Genomic DNA, 13,253 nt, shown 5'->3' with positions numbered 1-13,253 from the left:
TTAAGAAAATCAGCAAACTAAACCTTATGCTTGGCTGATGAATGCAAAGCATGGCAAATAAAATATATTCCTGTTACTTTGAGCATCATTTTTCTTGGTTTATATGTTTATTTTTGAAAGTGCAAGTAAATGTCTTTCAGAATATGTTGGCATCAAGCTGTACTTAAAACTGCATCTGAACTTTGTATGTGCCATTTTTCATATGTGAAATGCAGGTATGCCCACAGAGGGCTACAGCTTCTTATCTATTTCCTCAGTAGGAATGTTCTTTGTCTAACCTTACTGTAAGTGCACAGTTATTGAGATTAAGGATCCCTGTGCAATTCCTGAGTGAGGCAAGTGTGAAGATTTTCTGTCATGAGGCTTGAAAACTCCACTTGCATCACTTGGGCAAGGGGATGATTTTTCTCTCTGACAAGAAATCTGATGTGTCAATTGAAAAAAATATTACTTCTTCTAGTAAATAGTACTCTGTTCTTTCATGGAAATACAGTCCAAGAGTATAAAAATTAAGGAGTAAGTTTCAGGCTTTGTACATCTGTGAATAGTTGTAGAGATGTGTGTTCCTGCTGTTCAGCCTTCTGGTTGTATTATGGGAGAGGATTCCAAGATTGCTTAGTTCTCCTAATTCTTTTGGATTGAAATAAAACTGCTAAAATTTTAATTTCTTTCAGAAATTGTAGGTGATTTTTTAAAACCAATGATAGAAGATAAGTTAAATAGATTTTTCCATTGAAATTATTGTGGGCGTTTTGGTTGAGAGCCTTTCTGTGAGATTTCCAATTTCCTTTATTGGACCTAATAAAACATATGAATGTTTTCTGTTCCAGATTATTTGTGTTTTAGTTTATCTGCTTTCTTAATATTAAGCTCAGTTGTTTATTCTTCATGCATCTTACTTTAGAATTATCATCAGGTAACATTCTGCAGAGAACAAGATCTCATTCTCAAATGGTGATTACTGACTCTAAATAGCAGTGTACAGAACTGAAAGCACACAATGTGGGGTTCTTTAATAAGGAATACTGAGTTCAGCAGATAACTCATTTCAAGTAGCAATGCATCCAAATTAAGCAATCAAAACCTTTACAACACTGAATGTATTGCATTTTTTTGTTGTTTTAAAAAGACTCAACTCATTTTCTTATTGAACTTCAAGTCAAATGATGCTTTTGGGAACACCTGTAAGTATTGTGCCCATCTTGTGTCTGGACCCAGCGTTTCTGTCAAGACTTCAATGTTGTTGAAGCTGGGAGATTGGAGAAATGTGATGTGTGGCATTTATTATTAGCTGGTTTTTTAAGTTACTAATAGCTATTTTTTGAAGTTGCTTAAAAAAGTGATAAAATGTGGCATTGAAGTGGAATTATGTACATTTCCTAGCTAATGGAATAGGGTGAAATTTCCTCCTTTATATTGGGAAAGATACGAGTTTTCTTTTGCTCTCACATTTGCAAAGAGTTACCATAGCTGAGGTATGAAAAAAAGATGCAGTAGGTGCAAATAGAATAGCACTTTGTCACTGCTCTCCAGATCTTTGATTTTTATATAGGAAGTCTGAGGAATATAATTTTTTTTTTCAAATGCAGTGAAAAATCTTTCCACAGTATCCAGTTGTTATCATCCCCTTTTATGTTATTGAGACATTAAGACTTGTTTACTCTTTTACTTAACTACTTGATACTTAATACTACTGCCTGAGAGTCACAGATGACACCAGCAATCATGATCTATGTTTTGAAATACAAATGAGGTGCTGGTGTTTGCTTCTCTTTTCTCATGAGGGGGAAAAACTTAGCAAAATAATGTAATATGCAGAGCTTTCTGTTAATTTCTGCTGAGTGCTAAGAATTCCATATGGGAAATGGGTGTGTGCATTCAGCTGGTAACAATAGGTTATTTCTGGGGTCAAGGTTCAAATAGAAAGTTTAAGCCATCTCTGTGTGTTTGAGAAGAGTGCTGATGTAATAATGCTTGGAAGTTTTGACTATTCTGGTTGAGAGATGCCTTGAATTGACATACCAGAAGTCTTAATCAAAACTCCAAAAATCCTCTTTTATGGGGAAGTTTCTACATTTGGTTTGCATTTTGTTTTTGGTTTTTTTGTGAGGTTTTTTGTTTGTTTGCTTTATATTTCAAAGACGATATTTTAACTACTTCTGTAAAATCCCACACCATCATGCTTAGATCTGAAACTTTTTTTCCATATGTGTGGATATGTAAATGTGTATGGGTTATTTTCTCCTGAATCATACAGGTAGGAAACCTCATTCAGTAGTAGAAACAACCCCTATCACTCTCTGGAAGCATGATTTTTTTTTTTTTTCTGCCTTCATGGATATATGAAATATTTTGACCTGTCCTTTACTTGTAAGTGAAAGAGGCATAAAGGTGTATAACTTAAAATGTATTTATTTATATAATTATTATTACACATTGTGAAGAGCAAAGTCATGTACTCATGAGTCATAATAGGTATGCTTCTATAGCAGTAAAAAAATAATTTCCTTGTGCACTGGATTATTTTCTTTAAGTGCTTACTTTTGATAAAATCAGATTATTTGCCCATAAATAGCTAAACCTGCAGCAAACACAATTCCGTTATTGTTTTGAGACGAGCTTTTGCTTTTAGAAACTCTAGGCAAAATATGTAAAAATGGCCAAGTATAGCACATTTTGATGATTGGATGCAGACTCTCCACTCGTATTTTTGGCTTCACTACTCTTTTACATAAAGCCCATCAGAATATTTACTAACAATGATTCTGCATATCTTTAAATTCTATGCTTTCAAGAAAAGAACATCTCTTAGAAAGTAAAAATAAGATGGCTTAGATAACTTTCTTGTTCACAAAAAGTCATGGAAAAAAATAAATCCTTGCTGAATATGCAATTTGGGAACTGTAGTCTCTAAACAGTCAGTAAAGGTAAAATAAACGGTGCACTGTATTCTTTGTTCATTATCTTTTAGTAGAGTATCATTGTACAACTAGGTTTTAAAAAGGCAAATGCCTTCCTGACTTTGAAGTCAAAATAAAGGAAACCGCCTTTTTTTGTTAGCATCAGTATTTACAACTTTGTCTAATTTTAACATTGAAAAAATACAAGGCTTTATTAATGATGCATTCTCAATTATGATATTAACTAGAATAACAGTGGTTCCAGTAGCATTGGAATAATTGTGTCTTTGGATATTTACCAGAAATTCAATTTTCTAGGACATTTTGTCATAAATAAAAAATTGTGGAACTATTTTTCCATCTCTCCTCATGTGCACCCTTCAAAAATACTGACTTAATCACATAATTAAAAAGGGAGAACTTATTAGACTCAGTTCCTGCCTCGATTTTAGTGATCTCCCCCACCACCAATCATGAATATGACACTTAGGAAATTTTATACTGTTACAACTGATGTTATAGGAAGATGATTTTATTATTAAGTAATAGGCTTACTACTTGTGTATAATCCTGTCTAACCTCCAAAAATGATCAGGAATTTACTATGCTGAAGGCACAGCACTTGCCTGTGCTAAACATTTCTAACTTACCAGTATTGTGTGCTAGAAATGTATTTAGACCATTGCAGTGTAACTGGCGCTGCTAAGAGACAAGGTGTGTCTTGAGGAGACACTGAGAAATAGCTCCTCCTTTTGCAAATGTGGTTGGCAGCTATCTGATGTTTGAATTACAACAGTCCTAATGTGAGAATTAGGACTGTTGTATTTTATCACAGATTCCCTAACTGAAGGGAGAAAGTGCATAAAGGTATGAAAGAAGCTAAATATAAGAGGAGAAAAGAAGGATTATAGTCGAAATATCTTGGGGACAGGGGAAGAAGGCTTTGTAGAATTAGTATCTGAAGTATCCAGAAGAACTTATGCACTATTAGGTTTGTGACATGTTGATGCATCATTTTTCTCTTTTGCTACAGCAAATCAACTGAATTAAAACAGGGGTGTGGGGTTTTTTTCCTCTTAGAGAACAAGATTGTTACTGATAGCTCTGAAGTAGGTAAAAATCAAGGGCAGAAATGATTTTGGTAATCTTCTAGCTTTAGAAGTTACATTGTTAAAGTTCAGTATGAGACAGATTAGACTTTAAAAAACTAAAGGGTTGGATTCTTGAGAGAACAGCAGAATTTAGTGATGGTTCTTGGGTGATGATAATAACAGTGACAGTAAGCTAGAGTGCTGCAGTTGCATTGTAATTTGTTTAATGCCTAATCTCTGAAAATTTACTTGTGCTTATTTGTCTATGATACTTATTAATATCCTAAAGTTATGCTCAGCAAAGCAGAAATCATATAGTTTGCTTTACATTAGCCCAGAATTAAAATGGAGGGTTCTGCATTTAGTGGAAAATCCCTGTCAGAACAAATACTAGGAACTTTAGACCTTTCTTCTTTTTTGCTGTTCTGACTAGTTGTAGTCAGTTAACTATTCGCTTTTTTATTACTTTCATTAAATTAAAATGGGACAGGAGTGGCACTTCCAAAAAGTGAAGAAGTAAGGTGACAAAGTAAGTAAGGAGACCACAGCATTTCTTAGTAGAAATGCACATTTAAATATCAGAAAAGAAGAATTAAGGTGAGGGTTGAGGGTCAAGAACGTACCATCCAAATAATAATATGAACCAATGAGAATAATGGTACACTAAATATAATAAGTTTTAAAATGAAGATAAATTAGTCTTCAAGAAGTTGGTAAGTAACCAAGCACTTTCTTCAACTGCTAAGGGGAAAATCATTTCACGTGTGTATTCGTATTGCAAGTTTGAAAGAAGCTTGCTTCATTTTTCAGAAGAGCATCCTAGCCTACTGTAGGATAATTTTTTCATTGTGAAAAACTGAAATGCCAAAACCTTGTAAATCACACTAAAGAGGAGTCACTTGAGAACTAGAACAGTGGAGACCTGACAAAGTGTAAGACTCCATTGGAAAATTATCTGTATACAGTCGTACTATTGCTCAAGTTTCAGGAAGGGAATTCAGGAGGCCATTTCATGGACTTTTATTTGTGTTCTGAGGCAACAAGAAATACCAACAGTCAACAGACTAGGGTGTGTCTAATGATTTTTGTGTGTAAAGTAGGTAATGGAAGCCTCAGCTCTAGAAATGGTTGAAAAAATTTGGATCCCTGCATTGATATAATTAACATGATGTTGGGTAATACTTGGAAATACATTGATACCCTTTTTGTCATTCCAGTTTATCATACACTTTCATGAGGTGTTTGAAAAAAATCTGAGTTAGGTGGATGTGCAGTGGTAGGTGCAGGTTGTTTGTGGGTTTGGGGGCTGGGGGGAGTCATGCCTTGCATTTCCTTTGTTTCACACAGAACTTCTTTTTAATCTGTTGCCTTTTTTATACATCCCTCCCTGTCTCTCACCTGCTGTTTTAGGACACTATTAAAATGGAGGCAGACGATTTCCTGTGGACTTACAAAGTAAACTTCAACTATATTATTAAAGGAATGGGGAATTCAAGAGGATTTTTCTGTAAGCTATTTAATGAGTTGTGCAGCTTTTTGCCAGCAATGGATTTCTTCTTTCCAAGTGACTCTTGGATTTGGTCTTCGTGGACCACATTGAAATGAATGATCATGGTGATAAATTTGGGGAAAGCTGCCATTCTAATACAATATTTTATAAATTTAATTATAGCTTATACAGCATTATTTGCAAAACCTGAATATAGCTTTCATTATATCCCATAAGATAGAATTAATCCCCAGATTTATGCATTGCTCTGAGATACAGATGAATCTACTTAGCATGTCAGCAAAGAAGCTAGTGGCTTGTTTGGATTTTGATACTGTGTAAGGCCAGCTGCTTGGGTTGTTACTGTTTTCTGTCAGATGTTCTACAGATACTTTGAGGTGGTAAAATTGAGAAATCAAGGGTTAAGGTAAACTGCTGGTGGGTTTTTGTGACATGATGGGGACATAAAGGGAAGGAAATAGAAAAATGATCCAGACTGAAAAGTCTGCATAGATGGAAAATAGTTTGCCTGCTGAACCTCCAGTTGGATCTAGGTAGTGGTCTCCATTACTGCAGATGTGAATTTTCAGGATGTTATTGTATGCAGCTACTTCAGCATATCCCCTGGGTGCAGGGGAAGGATATGCATGGAGGGGCAAAAGTAAAGGAAATTAAGGCAATGGTAGAGTTGGAGGAATAAGGGGATCCTGAGGAAGGAGATCCCAAAACCAATTCAGGGATATACGAAAACACAAGACAGTACGAAGTGGTAAAATAGCTTTTGGGCAATCAGTTCTGTGGGAGGCTGGTGAAATGTTAGAGATAAGATATGGCCCTTAGGTGTTAGCAGACATTTAATGTCTGTCAATACAAAAATCTGTTGTTGTGGTTAAATGTCTGCATGTTTTGAGTTTTGATTTAAATTTTTTGGTTTGCATTTTGTTTCTTTTTTATCTGTGGCAACTTATGCTGTTTTCCTGAGACCTTGTTTTTCTTCCTTTCTGTGGCTTTTGCTGGAAGGATCAGTGAAATAATTTGCGAAGTCGTATATTGTTGGATCTAACTTGTAGTTTTGACGTTGCTGTAAGATGAACAGTGGTCTAGAGACTTCAGCTTCTCTTTTAGCTGCTTCAAACTGTGCCAGCAAACTAAACAGAATGATTATGCTGATTGTTTATGCAATTGTGAATTGGGTTGCAAGGGTGTTTTCATGACCACAAGAGTACTTTTATGTAATTGAAAACCTGAAAATTAGTATGTCACAATATAGGTGATAAAAATAACAGCATTAAAGTCTGTTTGTAATGATTTACTCTAATGATGTCAGGTAGGGTGGAAGCAGATGTAGAACATGTGTGTGTGAGCTGTATCAACACTGAAAACAATTTAAGAAGAAAACAACCCTTACCTACTGATTTTTGAGAGATAGAACCTGCTGGCTGTGGAAGTCTTAATGTTCAATAACCAGGTTTTGGTATCAGTCAGCTGATTGCCTGTTTGTTGGGGGCTTTTTTTGTTGGTTTTTTTCAGTAATATTGCTATAATGACAATTTTTGCTGGAAACTGTGACCTGTAGAGTAAAATAATAAAAGGTTATATATGTATTTTAATAACTTGGAACAGGGCCATGGCATTGACCTAGGGACTGACTTGGAGTAAACCCTACTGTTAAACTGTGAGGGTACCCCCTGAGCAGTTTTGGTGTGGGCCAAATTACAAGGTACTTTCAATGATGCCCAGATATAGCCCAAGAAATTCATGGTTAATTGGACTATAGCCCCCTTCTTTTAACTTAGCCTGCAAAAAAATTCAGTTTGATTGTGCTTTCTGGCCTCAGAGCTGGAGACCTGTACCTGACATTATTTTAAGTTGCCAAAAAATAAAATACTTGTCATTGTTCTCCATTACAGACTACTATAAATACAGACTGTTTTGGAAAATGTATTGAAGGGAAACATGCAAGTACTTCAAAAATTAGATGAAAGACATGATAAAGATGTATATGAAATAAATTATGGTATGAAGATCTGGTCAAGAATTTCTGTTCTACTGATCTCAATAATACAGTGGTTCTGTTGTGTAGCTTTTCCCACAAAATTAAGAATAATCATTTTAGAGATAATTTCAGCCTTCTAGAGAAGAGGATATTTTGCAACAGTTATTCTTTTTCGTATAGCATTTTTATAGTGTCTGTGCTATGGGGTGGTTTTGTTGTGATAAGGATTAGTAGGTGTTGTAGGTTTGTCTTCAAAGAATCTTGGTGAATTAAAGTGAAAGCTTCAAGCTACTGAATTTGAAGAGAATGTTTAATTATTGGTATTAGGTGCATGCATTCATTGAGGCAAGATTAAATTTCTAGCAATGACAATTGTCTTAACTTGTACTAGTTCTTTCTTCTGAAGAAGATTCTTTTTTTCTATCTGCTTTCGGATACCAAATGCTGAATTAGATCATGAACTGCAGTTGTTTGCCAGCTTGGTGATTTCTGAGTTCATAGAAAACCTGATAAGGTTTTCATGGGGCTGTGAAACAATCACTTCTCTTTTGTTCTCTGTGCCCTTTGTAAGGATGCTGATGTTTTGCCGATTTCCTCATATACTGCTGCACATAAGGCTCAGAAAACTGTCAGTCTTAATATCAAGAGCTGTTCCTGAACTGTAACTACCACTTTAGAGTACAGCATCATGTTGGGATGGTTTGAACTGTTTTTCTCTACATGCATTAACTAACTTTTGTAAACAAAGGAGCTCATCTTTTGAGTCCTTCTATTCTCACCTTTTGCATGTCATGAAATTACCTTAAAGTGTCAGGTCTGCAAGACTAGTAGTTGACAGTGTTACACTAATAATGCTGTTTCAGGAGCTTATAGTGGAATGCCTCCTCTGGTTTTAACTTTAGCCTTTTAGATAAATCTTTATTTTAAATCCATAAGATAAAGCTAGATTAATTCCTTTCATTAGGAAGAGGTAAAACTAAATTTAAAAGCAGAGTCTCTATCTAATCTAAATTTAAAAGCATAATTAGTAAGTTTCTATGTTGCTGTCATCTTTTGTATTTGTGCTTGCCCCTGCTTCTCCTAAGAATTTAAATTCTTATTCAGATTTGTAGAAACATATGTGGAAACTCATTTATTGTCCCAGTTCAAATGTATTTTTAAACTCCTACACAAATAGGTTTTGCACTTCTGTTTCATGTAGGGACATAGAAAGCCACCAGAGGGCAAAAGGAAGTGTGACTGGACAAAACTGTTACCTGCAGATTTCCACATGCAGGCAGGCATGGTTGCGCACACATCCTGGTTCTCACTTGGATTTTTTCAAACAAGATAGGTGTCCTGGTGCGGTGGTTATGAAGACTTCATACAAATAGCTTGCATTTGTAGATCTAGAGCATGCAAACACAAAACTAGTGTTTAATTTTGTTGAAAATAATTTGCCTTTAAAATCCATTATTTCAAAACAATAAATCAACAATGAGTTATGGCTGTCTGGTGCATTGCACTACACACAGTGAGCTCGTGTATTAAAAAACTTTTCTGCAGAGAAATTCATCAGTAAGGATACTGGAAATAATGCTGCTGGTGATGCTTCATCTGCTTAGTATTAAAGACAGCAGGTGACACTTTTGCTTTGCTGTAATGAAAGGACTCTGTGTAGGGAAATCATTGGTACAGCCATGGGATATGCTAGAGTCATTAAAATAGGCACAGAAGTGGAATGCATCTTTAAATATTCCCTCTTCTCAGCAGCAGTGGTGGGATGTACAGAAAAAGATTTATTCCCATAGTTTGAAGGAGGAAACAAATGTCCTTGGTGTTCTCCTAATGTTCTTTTAATGCTTTTTTCCTAGGAATTTTAGCTGTTATTTGTAATCTGTGTTCCTTTACAAGTACCTTGCTGTAAGGTTTTAAGTGAAATGGTAAAAAAATGCTAAACAAGTGATGAACAGATTGAGAAATTGTTTAATGTTAATTGTGTTCAAATTTGAATGTCTCTATGCATAGATATATATTGAGTTCTATCCAAATGAGAGGTAACATAGTTGTCTTACCATAGTCTGTGCTAAGATCTTACTTGTATGTGAGACTGCTGTAGGAGTAGTCAAACTGAGTAGTGTCTCAGCCAGTGTGTAAGAGCCAATGCATAGTAAAAACTGTGGGACCATGGACCATGTATAATATAGTTAACTTGAAGCACAGATCCTTGTTATCCCTTGATTTAGGATTTCATCTTTATTTGACAGCGATTATCAGGATAATTGCAACATTTTTGGTATGAAGCAAAAGAGAATGAGTGTCAGAAGAGGGAGGAGAGAAAATGACAGAAATTCAAGTATTACAGAATGGTCAGAAAAGAGTGCTTTAAATGCAGAAAATGGATAAAATGCTTCTGAGTTAGTGCTGTCACTGAGGAATAATCTCTTGAATTATCAGACTGCTCTTTCTTTCACTGTTAGAAGGTTTTATTCTCTTCCCTTTTTTTTTTTTTGGCTTAGAACAAAAGAAGTGTTTTTCTAGCTCTAATTTGAAATAGGTTTTAAACTCTATTTTCAAATATTGGTCTGAACTAATATAAAAAACTGCAAGACAATGAGTTCTTTTGCCATCTCCAGTCAATGCTATTGTAGGGGTAAATAACATTTTTCGGAAACATGTAAATTCTTACAGTTTGTGTCTAAGCATTTTTGTCCAATGAGTTTGTGACATAAGTGAAAGTTAAAGGCTTGTTTTTCTCTGTATTAGACTAGTTTTGGACTAGACTTCAGAGTTATTCCAGAATAATGCAAGTGAAGCCAAGTATACTGTGCAAGTTCCTTCCAGTAAATGTTAGGACATCTTGTAATCTCACCTTTTTTTGCATTCCATATTTTGTGACCTTCTTTCTACCATGAAAAGGTAGCCTGCTTTCATTTTCCATTATCCCATCCTTCTTGGAAAGCTGGAGAAGCTGAGGGAGTGTCTCTTGCTTCATACCCTTAAGACAATGATAAAGATTATTTCTTATTTATTTATTTTTTATTTTTTCCCCTCTTGCTGACTTATCAAGATCACAATTCAAGTACTAGCAATATCTTAAATAGTTAGCAAAATTATATTTATAAACTAGCAAATCTTGAGACATTTTAGTTATCTGATGACATCGATTCTGTAGCATATTCTATTATCTGCAAGTCCTCATATGAAGCCATGTTAAAATGTTTTGAGGACTATTTTAATTTGAGATTTTTCTCCTTTTTCTGGGTGATATTTTGCAACCTTAATTCTCTTTCATGAGGTTTTTTTTTTATGTGCCAGCAAACAAAAAAATGTTTCTGACCATTAGACATAAATATTTTTGCTACTGCAGCAATTTGACTGACAGAGCTACAGGAGGTATGAGATTCAAGGTTAATATTTTGTCTCTTTTGATACTGTGAAGACTGTTTTGCAGCTCAGCATAGTTTTATGATATCCACTGTGAGTACACATGCCATCTAGTAGACTAACAGCATTTCTCCACTGTTCCTTACACTCAAATTACTGTCACCACGACCTTCAGGGCCCTTTCTGCAGAGCATTGTTAAACTTCGAGGTTCCTGTTGGTCTGTTTCTCCAGCCTGTTTCTGTCCCGCTGATGTTCCCTGAGGTCATTAATGAAGATGAACAGTGCTGGCCACATTGCCAGCCCCTGATACACAGCAGTAGTGACTGGCTTCAGATGACTTTTATGTCACTGATCACAACCTTTGAGAATGGCAGTTCCACCAGTTTTGAACCCAGCCCTTATGGAGTTCAACCTGGCCAGGGACACAAGCCAGCTGACTATTGCCTCTGAAGAGCAATCTATCTGAAGCTGTGGGAATGTTTAATTTGAGTTAGAAGTCTTTCCCAAAATACCCCTCTGTTATTGTGTTAAATAAGTTACGTGTCAGTTATGGACTGGGTAACGTTGTTCCCTATATGGTCAGGCTACTAGAATGTTTGTTCCCTAAGGTTATATATCATTGTGCCTTCCTTTGTTCTTGTCTTTGGTTGGTCACCCCCAAGGAGATCTCTCCATGGTTATTGCAGTTCAGATTTTGGGCATTTTCCGTATTTTCTTTTATTGCTTATTTAAGTGTTATTTTCCTAGTGCCAACTATTGCTCCCACTCCTGTTTATTTTTCTGCCACCCTCTGCCCTGAAATCATGGGACCTAAGGTTTGTCGCAGCTACCCTCAGTGCAACAAGCCCTCCTGTCTTCAGTTTGCCTGTGAGGATGTTATGGACCAAAGGCTTGTTAAAAGTAAATAACATCAGCTGCTCTTCCCATTTTTACCAAGCCTGTTTTTAATTTAATTTTCACTGCAGAACACAATCATATTTTTCAGACATGATATCTGCTTCATAAATATGTGCTGACTAGTCCCAGTCACCTCATGTTTAGAAATATTTTTCAGATTTTCTAAATCTGTCACCCTCCTGGGGGATTAAGGGGGAGACTGACTAGTGTATAGAACCTTTTTGTCCATTTTAAATGTAGCAATGCCATTTATTTTCTCAAAGTCCTCAGGAACCTCTCTCCAGCACCATGACCTTTCAAAGTTAATTTAAACTGGCCTCATAAATATACTGGCCATTCCTCAGTTCTTGTGAGTGCATTACTAGGATCCAATTTCTTTAAATATTCCCAAACTTGACTTTCCCACTGGTCTTGGTAGCCTGGGATCCCTCAATGCTGAGGACAGCAAAGACCCCTCCACTGGACACTGAGTTTATTAAAGTCCTACACAAGGACCAAGACTATAAATATGAAACTCCTTCTTATTGTCAGAAGGTAGGGCTATCCTTTGTTCCGTCCTTCTAGCAGACACCAACTATGTTGTTGCCACTTTAGTCTACCTTCTAATCCTAAACCATAATCTCTCATTGGAGCTGGGAGCTCTATGCAGTCTAGTTGCTGATGTTCATAAAGGGTGATTCTCTCTTGTCACCTTCCTGGTCCCTCCCTCCTAAAGATCCATACCTCTAATCCCAGCAAGATTGTACACACCAATAAGATTCTGCATTTGAAATAAACATAAGGTGTACTTGGTCAGTACTAGAAAGGAATTGTATCCCATACCTGAGCTGAAGATTTGACCACCATGGTATTTCTGGGTTTGTTTCTATTTGGTTATGTTTTCATAATTGTTTTTCTAGATTATAAGCCTTTTTGAAATGAGCTATATATCTTTCTCCACTTGAGTTCTAATAAAAAAATGCGGTGAGGTTTCTCTCCTGTGAGTGTTTCTGAGGTATAAACAAATGAGAACTGCATAGTTAGCAGCCAACTAACGACATGATGTATTGTTTGAATGTCTCAAGTTGAGAAAACTACTGACTAGCATATGGCAATATTCAGTCTTTTTCTTTCTCTAGACCTTTTGATGTGCTAGTTGTTGATACCTTGAATTACAAAAAATCCCAACCACATTTTTCTTGTATTAATAAGAATACCTTTCATATTGTAGTATTTGTAACTGATCTAATGAACGGAAAACAGAATGTATCTCAAAATAGTGTATCCAGCTGGTAGATGTTTATTTTCTTCTATTAATTACTTTTGCTTGATGTGTGAGCACATCTGGAAGCTAGCTTCCCAAATTGTCCAGTTAATGTAAAGATACAGGCAGATTATGATCCCAAGATCTAAGCTTTGAATCCCAAGTTATTGCTGGAAGAAATTTTGTGTGTGTTGGTTGTGGCCACATATCTGGATTTCTGTTGGGGGGAAGTACCAAGTGGAGACTATGCAAGGATGATATAAGGGGTAG

At 35.8% G+C, this 13,253-nt stretch overlaps 1 protein-coding gene across 1 annotated transcript in view; it reads left to right on the top strand.

Annotated features, from left to right (window-relative positions):
* Positions 1–13,253, top strand: part of EIPR1 (EARP complex and GARP complex interacting protein 1) — a 74,808-nt gene that overhangs the window by 13,616 nt on the left and 47,939 nt on the right. The window lies entirely within an intron of this gene.

This window comes from Parus major, chromosome 3 (genome assembly GCF_001522545.3).
Source record: "Parus major isolate Abel chromosome 3, Parus_major1.1, whole genome shotgun sequence".
NCBI classification, from domain to species: domain Eukaryota; kingdom Metazoa; phylum Chordata; class Aves; order Passeriformes; family Paridae; genus Parus; species Parus major.
The sequence above is the reverse complement of the archived record's forward strand: the minus strand, read 5'-3'. Positions and strand labels throughout refer to the sequence as shown.